Here is an 18165-nt window from a genome sequence, read left to right as displayed (position 1 = left end):
TATTGACAGATGCAACCACAACACTGGATGGGACTGAGTTAGCACGGAAAGTGGAGGTATGTAGGGGCTGTGTATCACTAATGCTGATGGTTTTTCTTAAAAAGCAGATTGATTTATACACTCACTCCAACACTATGTCCCCTTGTACCGAAGAGATCGGTCTCCTGCCTCAAGAAGACACAAGTTTACAGTAAACAGTCATCGTGCAACAAGATGAGTTCAGATAATGTACTTTCACTTTGGCCTGCAGGTACATGTACAAGAATTGAGGCTCAACTCTTGTACATGCATAAACCCTCTCTTTAATCAATAGTTTGCCACAGGAAGTGATGATAGCACAATCTTACCACCGGAAACAGACAGACTGATGAGTTTTGATGAGCATATCTGTTTCCGTTGCAACTGTGATGCAGCTCTCGTGTGATAACAGCAGTGAGGTGGACGCTAACCTCACCCCTCCCGTCTGTGATCAGAGGATAAAGCTTCCTTGAATGATCACATGGTGCTGCTCATTTGAGGAAGAGTGAATACACTGAGATGAGGCATCGATCCCACCTGGCCGATCAATGGACCAGGCCTTTTCAGAGGAGATGCGAGGAATCAATAATGTTCAGTATGAACGTTTTGTCATAACATTCATCAGACATCTGCTGGAATTGCATGAAAGGGATGTGAATGGTAAACAGGTATAGTACAGAAGAAGAGACTAAAATAAAAATACAGCTCTCCTAGTGCACATTTCCGTGTAGATTGTTGGCATACATTTGAATATTAGTTATTTTGAGGTAAGGATAAACCAAGACTTAACAACTCTGTTAATAATGTATAAAGATTCTGTGCGATGTTTCTTCTCTGGGGTCAATTTAATCAATAAAAAAACGGCAGATTGAGTAAGATTATTGAATCACATTTTCAGCTAAATCACTAGCTATGTGGCTGCACATGTATCCTCGTCATGGTAACGCTGAGGCTTTGTCATGTTAGTAATGAATCAACCATATACAGACAGGCCAAAAGTCCAAAATGTCTCTAAGAGCGCTCAAAAACACTGTCATAAGATATTATCAGCCACCTGACTAAAAAAACACTGGCGTTAATCTGACAACAAATCTGTTTCAGGAGGCATATGGCATTCGAAAAACTAGGTCAACCATTAACCAGCTAAAGCCTTGACTAGAAACCTTCTTCTAGCCTTCCTTCATCACAAGCCCCAAGTCCATCTGAAACATCTGGTGTAAAGCAAAACACTGTATTAAGTGAGCTTATGTACATTTTGAAATAACAATTGACACCATTTTTTTTATCTTACAAGTTAACGGTTAAATTCAGAATCAAACATCTTTGTTTAGTTCCAGTCAATCTGGGTGTTGAGGCCTCGCTTCTTCTACATGACCAGAAGCCTATGCTGACCAATGAAAAAATTTGAAAGATACCGATCTGTATTTGACTTTACTGAACAAGTTCACCAGCTTCTTGAACTTTACTTATGATTATCTAAAGTGGCTACAGAAAGTATTTCAACACTTTATTGTGTTTTATATTTTAAATGTTGCAGAAGCCTTTTTGGTGGCAATTACAGCTTTGAGTCGTCTTCATTAAGTCCAAACAAGCTTTGCTCACCTGGATTTGGGCAGATGTTCTATGAAGATTGAGTCTGGACTTTGGTCAGGATACTCAAGTACGGTCAGAGGTGTGTTGTGTTGGCTGTATGCTTTCATTGGTCATTCTTGTGCTGGTAGGTCACCCCAGGCACATCCAACTAGAGAATTGTTTCCTCATGCTCTCAGTCCTTTAAAAGGTCATTTGGTGAATGTCACTCTGTCATGGAGTGATCCTGAGGTGGTCATCCTCCCAGTACGTTCTCCCATTACTGGAGCAGAACTTTTAAAGCTCTGGATCATTGGTCACCTCCGTGAGGGCTGCTTTGAATGAACAATGAACAATAAGGAAAGTCTGCCCGTGTTGGTATTTACCCATTAAACATCATCTTATTGAATTATATTTTCAGTGTTTGATCTTTGATAGATCTATAAAGAATTTTTTTTTTCAATGTAATAATGTACTCTACTTTTCAGCCACAATACAAGTTGTCTCCCTCTATTTATTTAATGTCTTAATTTATCTATTTTACTTTGCATAACAGAAAACATTGTCTTTAAGGTGAAGAAGTATCCTCCATGTGCCATTGCTCTGTATTTAGGAATTGAGATCAAAATGTTCTACCTTGGTTTCATCACATCACAAGTTACATTTCCTGTCATGGGAATCAACCACATTCTTGCAAAATGAACATGTGCTCTTTGGTAAGAACTTGTCTTTGTGTTGCTGCTTATCACTTAGGGTAGAAGTATGTAGAACATGCAGGTCTTGTTAAATGTATGTTGTGGACTGACTCTTATACAGTCCTTCAGTTATTTTTAGCTTGCTGTTGGCCTCTAGTTTTTCCTTCAGAGCTTCCTCCTCACATGAGCATCCATCATAAAAAGATGACCTGGTCTAGATAAGGTCCTGGTGGTGCCTTGAAGTTTGTCCTCACTATGTCCACGAAAACAAGACTAGGTAAAATCTCGGCGTATACCTGGACCCTGTATGGTCAATGTGCAAAATGGAGGCTGTTAAAGGCATTGGGAAACTAAAACCCACTAATTAACACATCCATGATGTCATTGCTTTGTATTTGCATTATGTCAATTTCAGCCGGTTTCAGCCCTTCATCTGTTTGCACATCAGCTCAATCAGACATCACATGGACTTTGAACTAGGGAGCTGGCCGGGTAAAGAGCGTTTAATGTCCAGTTCAAATGATTTGGACATTTGCATTCAGACAGCTCCTCCGGGTGCTGGATAGAAAAGTTCAGGGTTGTGGTGGATGTCTGAGAGCAAATTGTGTCTGTTACATAGTGCACAGCCTTCGTCTGGGTAACAAACTGCTGCTCCGCCTCTCCGTCACTCACTGAAGGGAGTAGAGGCAGAGAGAAGTGTGGCTGTCACTCACGGAGCAGTACTGGCGACTCTTTTTAATGGGGAGTGGCAAAGGTTTGTCCAAAAAGTCGCTTAATTTGTCACAAGATGCTGAGGGACGGCTACGCACCAGCAGGTATAGACAGGTTGTCCACCAAACAGAGGGTTGGAGTTCGAGCCCCAGCAGCATACCGAACCCCAAATTAACCCTGATGGTTGTGCTATCAGTGTGTATGAGTGGATTTACCATTCACCATTTTCAAGAATGTTCATTTTAAAAGAGCAGATGGAGGATCTTCCAAAGATGAACCAGCCAACCGATGTTGTAACTTGACCACAAAATAGCAAATATAGCGGATCAGGAATCCAAAGGAAATGTAAATGTATTAAGTCCGATTTTAGGTCTTTTCCAAATCAGACACTTTCAGAATCAACATTAGCAGTTGAGATTCACTAAAAATCTAGCTTTATTGAATTAGAATCAGTGTATTTCACAATTTTGAATGCAACTAATTGAATCTCACAATTAAAACCCCCCCCATCAACTAGGAATGTGCTTTTCACAACTGAAATTTGTACCCATTCTTAGCACAGACGTAATATAAATAGTATAAACATTAACCTTTTGTGTTTAGTTTCCGTTTACTTGTTATATTAACTGAATGAATGAGAAAAAGAAACCCACGTTTTTTCTTTTGGTGAAACCAGCTCAGTAATCCCACATTGTCTCAGAGGACTGGTAAATACAGGTACAGAGCCTTTCAGACACTCCAATCCAGCCAGCTTTGCTGATCTGTCTACAGCCTGACCTTCACTGGTGTCACATTCAGAGGTCAGAAAAAAGAAACAACCCACACCAGCAGGACAAGTAGACCCTTAGGAAGTTTATGAAGGCTTACTATGCTCTTACTAAATTAACCAAATGCAGGTTTAATGGAAAAAAGTGAGACATGGAGATATAGAACCGAATTTGTTTTTAAACTGTATAACTGAGAGAATGTTTACACACAAGTCCTGCTCTTAGACCTGGTTTACTTCACATCATCATGCTTCAGAGATCATCTGATTCAACATCAAAGTTAATGCATTACAAGATCTGACCATGTGCCACCTCAGTTTTAAAGGACAACAAGCAGAGCCCAGAGGATTGAAGGATTTTGATCTTTGGACCTCAAAGTATTCTGCTGACAGAGGCCTTCAAGGAAGTCCTCACATCAAAAAGAGAGACGGAGCAAGATAAAAAAGGGAGAGAGGAATGCCACCAGCAGGACTTTCAGTTGCAATACTAATCCCTGGAAGAGATGATAATTTTCGACTTTACGTCTGGGTTGTCCATACTGCAAGGTCAGACGGTGCCTGTGTCAGCCTGCCTCTTTCCGACAGATGGTTACCTGACATCACCCCAAACCCAGACAGCCTTTAATACTTAATATCACTCCACTCGCTATCCTCTTTATATTCTTTCCTTGCAAAAAAAGATATTTCCATTTCCAAGACATCCAACTTTCTAATTCCATGTTTCCCTCTTAAGCTGCAAAGCAAAAGAAAGAGAAACTGGCCATCATGGTACAAGTAACCTTGCTCCAAGGGTAGCCTTTGTGTTTCCTCCTGAAAAGGGGGACGGCTGCAACAGAGAGCACTGAGTAGCGACATTTGGCCTCTTTTGCACAAGCAGATTAAGAAGAGACAAGCATTAACAGCCATCTTCCGTGAGGCTACTGTCTTCAGGTTGTCATGGTGAAAACTCAACATGAAAAAGAATAATAATGTCAAAGTGTGGTGCGTACGCTCTTTTGCATCTCCTGCATTTACTTTTTAATCACGAGCCTTCAGAGATAGTTATGTGACCTTGAAGCCTGAAATTTTCACAAACCAACAAAACAGGGGGCTGGTAAATCCCTCAGCTAAAGCCTGCTGGGTGTGAAGATTAGATAATGAATACTCATACAAAATCATTCTCTTCATTCCTGTTAACAATACCAAAATGAACCTTTTCATCTTCACTGATCTTTTTTTTCTATCGCCACGGTGTGTGTGTCCTCAATGCAAAAAAAATATAAAGCACCAAATTCAGAATCCAGGAAACCAAGCAGTTGTGTGAGAGAAGAAGAGTTGGAAGGAAGCAGACATGCATGACATGAGTCCTCTGGAAGCTCAACCTTCTTTTAGTGTAGTCACCTCACTTGGCTGCTCCCTCGTCTCCCCCTCTCTCCTTCTCTCCCTCTCTCTTTCTCTCTCGGGGGCTGACAGAATTATCTTCTGCATCAGAGCTGAGGCTGGGCCAACGCTCCACACAGAGGACTCCATTTCACACAGCCAGCCCCACTGTGGCCAAAGAGACGCAGCCAATCACGCCGGAGTATCAGTGGCATTGGCCATCCACCATTTTGTGCTCCTCAAGGTCTTTGACTGTCCTGCTCAGCTGAGTGGAGCTGTTGCCTCACTGCACTCACTCTGCTATCTTGTTACACAGATGGAAGTGTTTAAGTTTAGGAGCACAGACCTGAGCGAGCAGCTTCCCCTCCTGTCGGTTCCTCTGCAGAACGTCACGACAGTCAGCGAAAGCAGAAGTGAGATGTGTGATGTTTTTTTCTTCCTTTTTGCTCGCTGCAGAGATGGCCACCTAGAGTGTGGTTCTGATGGTCTTCTCAAGCTGAGGCGATCTGAGGACTGTGCCTCTAAATATGGAACTGTCAACCACACTGTCATAGAGAACTGTAAGAGAAGACATCAGCTGCATGTTTCTGTAGAAAGGTAGTGACCTGACATGTTCTATGGAAGAGCCAAAATCTATGGAAGAGCCAAAATCCTTCTTTTTCTTGACTGAAAAAGCATAAGAGATCAAACTAGGGGCAACCCTCAGTGACATTATTAAATATTCCATCCAAAAATGATTAAGTGCATAATTTAATTAATAGCCTCAGGCGTGATTATTTTTACAATTCGAAACGGGAAGCGATAGGTAGATATATTTGGTTTTCTCCAGAGGTTTCTTCCCTCGAGCTTGAACAGAAAAATATAGAGAAGAAGATGAAGAAGAATTCTTTCAGGTAGTGGAGACAAGTAGGCTACAGCAAAAGAAAATACACACACACACACACACACACACACACACACACACACACACACACACACACACACACACACACACACACACACACACACACACACACACACACACACACACACACACACACACACACACACACACACACACAATTCAAAATTTGTTTCATTCAGATTTCTACCAGCTGAAACACACAGGTTCACGGGCTGAATAAACACTGTCAGCGAGTCGGGCAAGTGAAGGATGCCCAAGGACAGATCTTGGAGAGAAACCAGGAAGTGTTTTTTTTCCACAAGGACAATTACTCCAGGAAACGTTACATTCCATGCAGCCTTGTAGTCCGTCTATCCCGGGAAAGCACTTCCTGACATAAATCAATCTGCTGCTGTCTCAAATAAATCCAGTGTTATCTCACGCACCGTATACAACGGACTGAACAAACCACACAGATTAAGGTCGCCTCTCAATGTGCCAAACTTTGCCCCCCCCCAAAAAAGGTCACTAGAGATCTAGTGTCCTCACTCCTTCTCAAACCATCTTCCACTGATCTCAAACGTCTAAAACCTCGATTTCCTTCCTGATTTTATTTTCATTATTAAAATGCCTTCAGCAGTATGTAACTCCATCAGCTCACCTCAAAAACACGAGCAGAAGAAAAGCCCGCGAGATCTGCTCAAGGGCTTCTTGTAAGCGGTGCTCAGTGGACAACTGCCAGAAAGCTGCGATGCTTACTTCCTTGTAAGCCTGACATGTCAGTTACTACAGTTACAAGGAGTGGGTGAGGTTACAAGCTACTCTGGATGGAGTATTTCAGAGTCACCAAAAGAGGACACAGGAAGCAGTAAAAAAAATAAATAAAAAAAAAAAAGAGCTGAAAAGCCAAAGGCAGTTTGCTTTGCTCGCAGAAATGTTGGAGAAAGGACTCTGCGACCGCAATCTTTTTAAAGCTTCTGCTGAGTTTATCTAAGAGGAGAAGAGAAGTTCTCCTTTAGGTTCAATGAACTGACCTCTCGAGGCAACTCAACAAGTTTGAGAAGGGAAAGAGGAGAGACCCATCAATATTAACTTACCACTGAGACCTCCTTTCCAAGCTCTTAAATATTTAATCGTCCTTGGACAGCTCTGTTTCTTCGTAGGCCGGGCCAGTGTGGATCCCTTCTATAAGACCACTCCTGTTACTGCTCAATGAAGGCCTTGTCCAGTGGCACCACACTGCCCAAGGAACGGGCGTCTCCAAAGAATTCAGGATTTTTTCCACCACAGGCAGCTCGAGGCTGACAGAGCTGGTTCACTGTGTCTCTTCAGAGAAGCACATGAATCCTGACTTCAGGCTGGAAACCTGAGGACGCCGTATAGTTGGTTGCATTTATCTCATCAGCATGGCCGCTTTGTACCTGAAGTGTTAATTTGCTATAAAGCTCGTGCCCTGTTTTCATATATGTGTGCCAAAAGATAGACAACCGTCTGAGCTACATGGGTTTTTTCCCAGGAGGGGAGAGGCAGTGTTGATGTTCTGATGGAAAGCAGAGAGGAGGAACCAGTTTGTCAGCAGTGTAACGTGGCAACTGACAACAGAAACTGGAATGACACCTCTAGCAAGCCACTTCCTTGTTCCTTTGTAACCCTGAGATGTTGTGTGTTTGGTATTCAAACAGGCCTGTACCTAGTTACCTAAAATCATGCGGTTGATCAATGTGGCTTTAAGCACAACACAATCAAATCTTGCAGCTAAATCCAGGAAGGCACATGATTATTTAGTGCGGAAGGTCAGTGTAGTTTTGCTGGTCGGTAACGACTGTAGTGCTGTGGATGTGGGGCCTGTGTGTCTCAACACACTTACAAGTGTAGCAGCAGGGCCAGGCTGCATCTCATGAGCCATGCATCATGTCAAGAAAGCACTCACTGGAGCATTTCAATTTGCTTTTGTGCGCCTCCATAGCCTTCTTCACTGCCCCAGGTAGAGAAGAAAGGAGGAGTGCATCACCCAATGTGAGTGAGTGAATGAGAGAGAGAGAGGGAGGGAGGGGGGGAGGGAGGGAGGGAAGGAGGGAGGGAGAGTTTGAGCGTGTGTGTGTGTGTGTGTGTGTGTGTGTGTGTGTTTGTGTGTGTGTGTGAGTGCAAGAGACACAGAAAGAGAAGCTAGAGTGAATGATGAGCTTCACAACCCTTTCCTTTCAGTGTTCAAACCATCACAGAAGTCTCTCTTGTTTAATCCTCCGTCCTCTCTGTCGAGATTTTTAGCGTAATCCTGAAATACCTTGCGGAAATCCAGTTATGTAATTTTTTTTCTAACTGTATCACCACGATAGTTCACTCTGCCCTGTCACCCCAAAGCTGAACTGCAGCAACAATGTGTGTTAAATATTGAATGCAGAGGTAAAATTCAACTACTTATGGCCTTTGTTGCACTTCAGACACGATGCAAATCTTTGCTTCGAGCTGCAAAATTAAATTACAAATTAAACCTGTATATTATGTTATGACATGGAGCGGTATATTATAGCAGGTTGCAAGATACTGCGAATAATTAAATCAGTACTCGCATTACCTGTATTTTACATGTATAGTCCAAGAAACCAGTATTTCTATATTACCACAACACAAGGTTGTTCTGTGTCAGCTACTTTGTCATGAATTGAAAACACAAGTGATGATTATTAACATTATCGATTTTATCAGGGGATTATTCCCTTGATTAGTCGATTAATCTTTTCCTTTAAAACTTAAGAATTTCCCATCAAGTTTGTGACATGTTTTAAAAAATGTCTTGTTTGGTTTAAAATCCAAAGAACTTCAATTTACTGATATACTATGACAGAGGTGAGCAGTTTTTATTGGTTTACACTGGTCCAAATTAAACAATAGAAGCAAATTCTTATGCTGGAGAAACAGGAGAATGTTAATGGACCAATTGTTTTAGCTTCACAGGTTCTCTTTAAGATGCTTCCTCAAGGGCCCTTTTCTTTTTTTGACAATAAAGTAACTGCCACACAGAGAACCCTGAGGACTTGTGGGGCCTCTCCGTGGTTGCCCACTTTGTCCTGTTAGTAATCCAACCTCAGTTTACTATAAGACAAACTACTTGAAATGCCATCTCCGCCACAGCAGAAGAAACAGTCCTGACCCACGCGACCGTACGCAGAAAACCTGAGCGCGAGCACATTAACTACTACAGCAGCACTTCACAATCTAGAAAGAGCCAAGAATGTGTGGAAGACTTGTGAAAGTTACAACAGGACCTCTGTGTAGCAAAGGGACGGCGCACACTGGGTCAGAGATCTGTGGAGAACACATCCACGGTTTTACATCAGCGGGCTAATTCGAAGAACATCCACCGTCCACCTAGACTATTTCCATGGCACCCGTCTGCGAGACAAATGTGTCGACCGCAGCAGATTCCAGCCCGGCCGTCCTCTGCCGGCTCCTCCTTGAGAACCTGTTTGCCCTGCCACACCGGAGGAGAAGGAGCATCGCCACCATTTTGATTGCTCTCCTCAGCCCCGGCATTGTCGCAGCACAGTGTGTCAGCTCACAGTCTCCTTGTCAGCAAGATTTCACACAGTGGCCGGGGGGGAACTGCAGAGCCCCGCACACACGCACACACACACATAGAAAAACACACTACGGCTTGCAAACACACCTCCACCCTCCTGACAGGCAGGTCAACACACACCTCAAGGATGTGATGTGTGGAGAGTCATCTAAGGCTGTGCATTGTATGACAACAGAGCTTGGTAATAAATGGTCAAGAGCCTAATCCATTAGTCCAAATAACTTTAAAAGTGATTCAAACACACTTCAAAACACAAAATAGATCAGTTTAACTTTGACATCACAGGCACGTGTGTCGTTGGATGAACAGAAGAAAACTTCATTATGCTCCTGTTTAACTCGTCGGTCAACAAATGATAAAATTAAGACTGGAGACGGGAGCCTGGTTCAACCAAAACCAAAGAGTCGTCTTGAGAACTTACGTGCACAAGAGAGAGTGTGTGTGTGTGTGTGTGTGCATGTTGCGTGTGTGTTGAGACCACTTTGTTGAACATTAACCACCAGCGTGGCCAAATCACTGCATTATTCAGCATTAGAATTCAGACCTCATTCATGAGTCCGTCAGCCGTCGCGGTCGCAACGTCCAGAAAAGTGTCAGCCGCAGATCACAAACAAACAAACTAAATAATCCCACATACTATTTGAACGCCCCTGGGTTGTAAAATGAAAGGTTTGCACAGGCAACCTTGAACGATCCGGCCTCACTTTGTCTGAGTTCTTCTTCTGCTTCCTCTGGTTGAATACAACTTCAGAGGGTTTGAAAAAGCAGAAGAAGAAGAAGAAGAAGAAGAAGAAGAAGAAGAAGAAGAACTGGAAGAAGAAGACAACCTCTGTCATGGCGTGAGGGGATCCTGCCTGTCCTGTCTGTCCTGTCTGTCTCTGACTCCAGGGCTCTCTCTCCCTCTCCCTCTCTCCTTGGAGACTCATCTGCTTTCCTCCATTTTATGGTGAAGCCCTTCCACAGGCTGACATACCTGACTTGAGACCAGTGACAGCAAACACACACAGTGCAGGAGGAGGGACACACACACACACATACACACAAGCGGCTAACAATGTAGCACTGAGCACCACAGAACAAGAACAACACACTGGGATTAAAATAAGACAGGAACACATGAAGGCGCACAGGAGACATGTAGCTCCAACCCTGTGGAGCCACAAATCTCCTGTTTAGAAATAAATGAGGGAAGGAGGAGGGGGCACGTACATGCTGAGTGTGTGTGCATGTGCGTGTGTGTGTGTGTGTGTGGACCCGCGGCTAATGCCAGCTCCTCTGTTGTCGCTAATGGAGGCTGGAGAGCAATCCGTGCAATGGCTTCTCCATGAAGCTAACGCGCAGCAACAACGCGCGGCCGGAGAGAGCGCAGGAGGTGGTGGAGGGGTGAGGAGGACGCACGGCACGGCACGGCACGGCCAGCGGCAGCAGCAGCGGGGCTACAATATCCCCCCTGACCAGACATGTCAGAATAACAAAACACCACCTCTCTCTCTCTCCACCACCACCGTCCATTTCCTTGTGTCACCGCTGACAACAAACCGAAAGGCGACATAGCAGCGAGGCAGCGGCGTTAGGAAAAACGAGAGGAAGCGAGAAGACCCACTTGACTTTGGGTGCCACAGCCGGAGCGCCCACCCGGCTTTAAAGCACCCTCTCCCCCGGCTTTCCTCCTTCCAAAAGTCCCTGCCTTGGACTGGAAGGAGAAGCGAGGTGGTGGAGGGGGGGATCAGCTCTTTCCAGGTCATTCACGAGGCGCTCTCCAAATCATATCCCATGATCTACCATCTAGCAGACCTTGAAAGCCCAGCGGAAACCTTGGAAATACGGTGCAAGAAGAAGAAGAGGAGGTGGTGGGAGAAGAAGGACAAAACTCACTGGTACAGTCTTCTCCTCGAGCGATCCTCCCAAAAGTTGTCCTCGTATTTCATGCGTGCGCCCAGTCGCTCTAATGGATGATCGCCATCTTTCCTGCTTCTCCTCCGCGCTGCAGCTGCAGATGACCTGAGATCCGTCTGTCTCTGAATAATGAGCAACCACACGGACGAGGAAGACAATCTGCGGAGCGGGCTCACACAAAGAAGTTTGGGAGACGAGCAGGCACCAGAGGGTGCACAAGAGTTTGCGATGAGACGAGGGCGCATCAGCGGGATGGACAACGTCTGCGTCTGAGAAGCTCATCCTTCATCCAGACTGAGGGTCGGGGAGGGAGAAGCCTGCAGAGCCCTCAGCCAGACAGACCCACCACCACCACCGCCAGATTACATGCCGGCAATTTTATATAGGCTTTCCATATAGTGTGTCTGCCACGTCATGGGGTTATCTGCAGTTCACTTTGGTGGTGGTGGTGGTGGTGAAGCTTCACACTTGATCCAAACAAATACACAACTCAGATTAGATTAAAGATTAGACAGATAGACAGATAGATAGATAGATAGATAGATAGATAGATAGATAGATAGATAGATAGATAGATAGATAGATGCACTCATATTATAACATAATATTAGCCTATAATAAATTGGTTATCTGCAGTTCACCTTGATGGTGATGTTGCTTCCTTTACACCTCAAGCACAAACACACAAGATAGATAAATAGATAGATGAATAGTATCTCATATTTTAAAAATATAATGAATAATAACAACATAATAAAAACCATAATAAAAAAACTAATCTACTTGAAAAATCTCTAGTCCTGCCTTTTTTAAAATAGATAATATTATTTGGTCAGATAATTTTTACATACATGTAAAAAGGGGGGGGGGGGGATGGTAGAACCCCACAAAATGAGATAAAAATAAATTATGATAACAGACTATTTGAAAAATCTCCAGTTTTTCCTATATACTCATCATCAACCCCTGCACGTTTATCATCTTTATTTATAATAAAAGCAAAGCCATCCATTCACATGATTCATTCTGTTCTTTATTCATAACAAATAAATATATGGATGTGTTGCGGCATGCTGCTCCGTCCACCAGCAGCTCTAACAAAGAGAGAGCCCAAGACAAAAGGTGCAGGGTCCTGCTCAGATGTATGTCAGTGCAGAGGGTGCGTGAGTGGGTGGGTGGGTGGGTGACTGGCGGACAGGCAAGCAGGCGGGTGGGAGGGGGTTTAGCTGCAAGAAAAGGGGCACACACAGGGGAGCGTGGTTATTGAGGAGAGGAGCGAGTGACTATAATGTGATCTGAAGACGTCCATCTCTCACGATGTCTTTTGTTCAGAAGAATTTAACCTGTTAGTGATGCTCATTGCTCTAAATGTAGCACTGAAATGTATTTATATCACTGGGCCGATGAAGTACTCTTGTCATATTTCTGCAATGTAAAATATTTTTGATACGACAACTTCATAAAAAGGCGCATGCTTCAGAGTTCTTATGTCAAGAGCATTCATGCACTCAAACTATCTTTAGCTCTTAAAGGTCCAGTGTGTAAGATTAAGGTGAAAGGGATCTATATTGAATATAAAATAATCGCTAGAATTGGCCCCTTATATTCAAATGTATTTATTCATGTCGTATATTATATATGACATATTTTATATTTACATGTTGAGTTTTTATGACAACTGCAGGCTACCACAGGTTCTCTTTCATGTTTGGAAGTGGAAGGTAAGGCGAGGAGTATTCAGCTGCAACATGACACTTGACCACTAGATGTCACTAAATTCTACACACTGAACCTTTAAGATTTTAATGCATCATGTCGCATAAATCTTGGCATATTTTTTTAATAAATGTGGTAAAATCACGATGTGTTGCTTGCTTTTATTTATCAGTGAACTTCAGTGCAGTTGCTGTTTTTTGTTGTAGTCTTTTGTGATCTGCTGTGATCTGTTGTAGTCTTTTGTGACTTGCCATTGTGACTTACACTTCAGGACCCCCATAGTTTTTGGTGAAACCAGTCTTTACTTTTTAAAACTTGTTCACAGTGGGTTTTTTTAAAGGTGCATGGCAGGTATGTGGTTCCCAGCCTCATGGAGAACCTGCCACAGTCCCTCTGTGGATTCAGGCTGCCTCTGTGTCTCCTGCCTCCACATGTAATCCCAGGCTGACACCATGATGTGGAGATCAGCGCTCTGTGCAGGGGGGCACCATCTGTTGCAGGACTCCCATGTGCTTTGCTGCTGAAGATAGTTCTTTATGACCCTGCATGGCTGCATGTTTGGGATCATGCTAAAGAAGGACTTTGGGAGCAATCAGATCCTGCTATGATGGGACTGTAAGACGGGTAACACTGTAAACATCCACAGTGCCTTAAATATCTGCACAGTACTATATGAATCATGGATGATATACGATTCCCCAAAAATCACAATAAAGCTTAATATCATTCAAGTTCATCCTCCCCAGGTTATAGGACATATTGTCTTGCAGAATTATAATAAAACACATATAGGGCAGCTGTGGCTCAGGACATAGAGTGGGTCATCCACTACCCAAAAGGTCAGCAGTTTGATCCCGCTCATTCTGTAGGCCAAAGTGTCCTTGGGCAAGATACTGAACCCTTAAATTGTGCCTGACGCCTGAACCAGCAGTGTATGAGAGAAAGTGATGCACATTGATGCACTGTATGAATGTGTTTGTGAATGGGTGAATGGCATCAACTACTGTAAAGTGCTTTGACTGGTCATCAAGACTAAAAAGTGCAATATGAATATAGACCATTTATATTGGTCTGAATGCCATTATTTTATTATTACATTATCATACTTGTTCATTCTAATAATATTCCTCTGCATGATGCAGGCAGTTGTTTTTTTCTTGCCTCTTGCAGGCAGTAGATGGCAACCAGAACATTTGCGCTGATTAGTCAAATAAAAGCATGTGACCTGTTTGTTCTCTGAGGCTTTACAAGTTTTTACCCATTCATAAAAAAGTTGTTTGAACTCGAGACACAGCTTTTTCTCTCTTTGTGACATTCAAATACCTGGAAAACCATCAGCCACAAATCATGTGCGTGTGCTCTCCGGTGATTGTTGCCTGATTTACAGGCAGAGACACAGAGAGGAATTAAATTTGTGTAAGATGCAGACGTAGTTAATCATGTTTGACAAGTGTTGCTGTTTCCTTTTGCGAGGCTCGGTAATGAATTATGGATCGTGGAATGCATATATTTTTGATGGGATTTAATAGAAACCTTCAGATAGGAAATGCTATTCAGTCACTCTTTGTATCACCGGCCTGCTGTTTGTGCCACCGCGGCTAATAACAACAGGGCTCCGTTCTCGACAATGTTGTTACTCAGTGTGATACAAACAGTGTCTGAAACATGTGACGCTTTTGGAGCTGAATCAGGTGAGCATATGAAATTTAGAATGTAATGTTAAGCATAAGGTGACAGATGGAAGCAGGAATGAGCCTTTTTTTTTTTTAAGCGCCTCCATAGTGCCAGTTCCTTTGTTGCAGTGACGTACGTAGCCCCATGTATTTCCCATACACTGTGGCAAATGATCAAATGATTGGCCCAAAAGTGACTTCCTCCTCCATCAGCATTCTGCCTCTGACGCGCTGTTGTTCTTTTCCCTCAGACAAACAAACAAACAAAAAACCCTGGTGTTATTTACTCCAACATCATTTTGATATCTCAACAGATCTTTGAAGGAATGTCTCTAGAGGAACAGGGTGTGAAATATACACACACACACACATACACACACAGACTGTGTTGACAGTGCGTCCTGTGGGTGCCAGGTAGCAGCCGGGGTTTGTCACGCTGCTCGGGCATATGGCTGCTGCGGCAAATCTGATTAATATGGGATGGCCGGGGAGTCCAGCGTATAGTGTAGGACAGACTGCACCAGGACATCCCCACTGGTGCGGCCTCCCCCGCACACACACCGTGCCAGGCCTCGATCCAGAGCAGCTAAAAACAGACCTGTCGTCAGGGACTCAGATGGTCTAAGCAGTGGGGGAGAGGAGGGCAGAGGGGGCGCTGTACAGATTTAGAAGGTGACCAATGACTTTTGGGATACTTTAATATTCATGTGGCACTATTTAATATTATTGCAAATTAAAAAATGTTTTTTAGACTTGCTTATTCTGTTGTTGTTGACTTTATACTCACTTTTAATTCATTTATTTATAATTTAATTCTGTATTTAAAATGGCACTTTTCCAGTCTTGTTGACCACTCAAAGCACTTTACTGTACAATTTTGCCATTCACCCATTCACAGATACAGTCATACAGTGCATCTATGTACAGCACTGGCGTCAGGTGCAATTTGAGATTCAGTATCTTGCCCAAGGACACCTCGGCACATGGAATGGAAGAGACAGGGATTGAACCGCCGACCTTCTGGCTCTACCTCCTGAGCCACAGCAGCCCCTTCTATCGTCTATTGTTTTCTTGATGTCTGTAAGGTGTCCTTGGGTGTCATGAAGGGATTATTATTATTATTATTATTATTATTATTATTTTTAATACTATTATCATTATTATCATTACCTTCACTTAATTATTTTCTATGCGTTTCTGAAACACGATTTATTTAATGATTGCCATTGGGGACTTTCTGTGCTGTTGAGAGATCAAAACGTGCCCTTTTCGAAAAGTTCCCAGCACAGGAAGTTAGACGCAGCGGAGTCCTGCACGGGTCAGCAGACATTATGAGAGGTCAGGTCTATGTGCTGGAGAGGACAGAGGAGACACAAGGAGAGAAAGTGAATGCTGCCCTGATGTGTGAGTGCGAGTTTTCCTTTATTCAAAAATACCTTTAAAGTCTTTGCCTCAAAATATAAAAACACACACAACCCCACACACATACACAGTGAACACATGTACACACAACTCTGGGGTAAGTTTTTTCTATTATCAAGTACGACGAGCATGGAGAATGAAAGGTCTCCTCTGATAGATAGACGGATTCTGTCACGTCTTCTTAATTGAAATTGATTTTTTTTTTCACTATGAGATTATGATGAAACATAAGGGCAACTCATATTGTTTCCTTTGTCAGTATCCTCGCCATCGCAACAGAATATTATTTTACTCCAGACATTACACTGCAGCTATGATTGCAATTTTTTTATTCAATTTATTCGTATAGCACCACATCATAACATACATTATCTCAAGGCATTTTACAGAGAAAGGTCATGACCTCTCAGTCTCGCTAAGAAAAACCAGACAGTTCCCAAAATGAGGAAGCACTTGGCAACAATGGAGTGATTTGAAAAAACAACTCTCTTGTAACTCCCCTTTATTATTATTATTATAATTATTATTATTATCATCATCAACATGCTGCCTACGAGGGACATTTAGACAGGGACAATACATCCAGCAAATTGTCATGGCATGTGTCTGAGTGGAGGGATGATCATGAATTATTAATGCTTCAATTACTATTTCATTTAGATAAGCCCTTTAAGTTGTCAGTAGAAATGTTTCATAACTGTCTCCATGTTTTCAGAATTCCCACACGTTGCTCGGGAGTCTGCGCTGTGAAACTGACAGTTGGGTTTCAACAGTTTTAAGATGCAAATCAGGCGAATGTCCTGGGGCACCCAAAGGTGTGCATGTGTTTGTGTGTGTTCATCCAGGCAGACTAGTGACCTGAACCAACATAGCAACATTGTTTTGGCCACACCAAAATGGTAAATGGTCTGTAACACTTTCCAGGCATGATGACCTCTCAAAGCGTTTTACAGTACAGTTGTTTGCCGTTTACCCATTCACACATAATCATACAGTGCATTTATGGGCAGCACTTTCTCTGTTAGGGGCAATTTGGGGTTCAGTATCTTGCCCAATGGCATAAAGATGAGGAATACTGAGATCGAACCGCTGACCTTCCAGAGGACGACCGCTCTATGCCCACAGCCCTGAAGCGGCACACATCCGAATGTTACTGCAGCTTCTTCTCCATCCACTGAACGATAATATACAACTAAAGATACAGAAAATAAAAATGATCTACAAGGATGTTGCACAAAAATGAAAAAGAAGACACACGAGCAATCTCTGAGGAAGAAAAGAATAATTATTATGTCATTCAGTTGCCTCTGAGCCTTTATTTTGTTGGATTTTAAACCTTGTTTAGTTTCAAGTCAATTTTTCCTTCAAATCAAAAGAGAACAGGCATGATTATGCAGCACTTATAGTACACATCAAAACATCACCATTAACAATAGATATACCTTCTGTGCAATCTGAATGAAAGGTTCTGCAGTCTAAACTTGAATGTGTATGAGGGCGCTTTATATAGTTTGTGCAAAACAACAATTTGTGATGGCACATAAAACAAGAGTCGCTATTTTCTTTACTGCCACAATTTAAAAATGCTGCATTTCCCCTTAAAATATGCAGAATGTCCCGAGTCATATTTATGGAACAGCTTTAGTCATTAAGAGCAAAATGGAAAAGAAACATTGGCACGTCAATCAAAACATTTCAAGCCATTACAATTCTTTTCAAGCTGGCCTTCAGCATAAAACTAACAATGATTAAATAAAGAGAAAACATGTATTTTCCTTTACTTCAGTTAGGAAACCGACAAATGTTAAAACGTTCATTCACATTTACATCTGCTTTAGAGACAAATTTGAACCTTTGATTCAGTTTGTAAGAAAGTA

At 42.7% G+C, this 18165-nt stretch overlaps 1 protein-coding gene across 2 annotated transcripts in view; it reads right to left on the bottom strand.

Moving 5' to 3' along the window:
- znf462 (zinc finger protein 462) overlaps nucleotides 1-11842 on the bottom strand; it is a 47157-nt gene extending 35315 nt beyond the window's left edge. For both annotated transcript variants that reach the window (XM_035184088.2, XM_035184092.2), the window contains exon 1: nucleotides 11457-11842. The gene's annotated coding sequence lies outside the window, so the exon portion shown is untranslated. The remainder of the gene's footprint in view (nucleotides 1-11456) is intronic.
- Between the last annotated feature and the right edge of the window lie 6323 nt (nucleotides 11843-18165).

This window comes from Hippoglossus stenolepis, chromosome 18 (assembly GCF_022539355.2).
Source record: "Hippoglossus stenolepis isolate QCI-W04-F060 chromosome 18, HSTE1.2, whole genome shotgun sequence".
Lineage (NCBI taxonomy): Eukaryota > Metazoa > Chordata > Actinopteri > Pleuronectiformes > Pleuronectidae > Hippoglossus > Hippoglossus stenolepis.
This window is presented reverse-complemented; position numbering and strand designations above follow the sequence as displayed.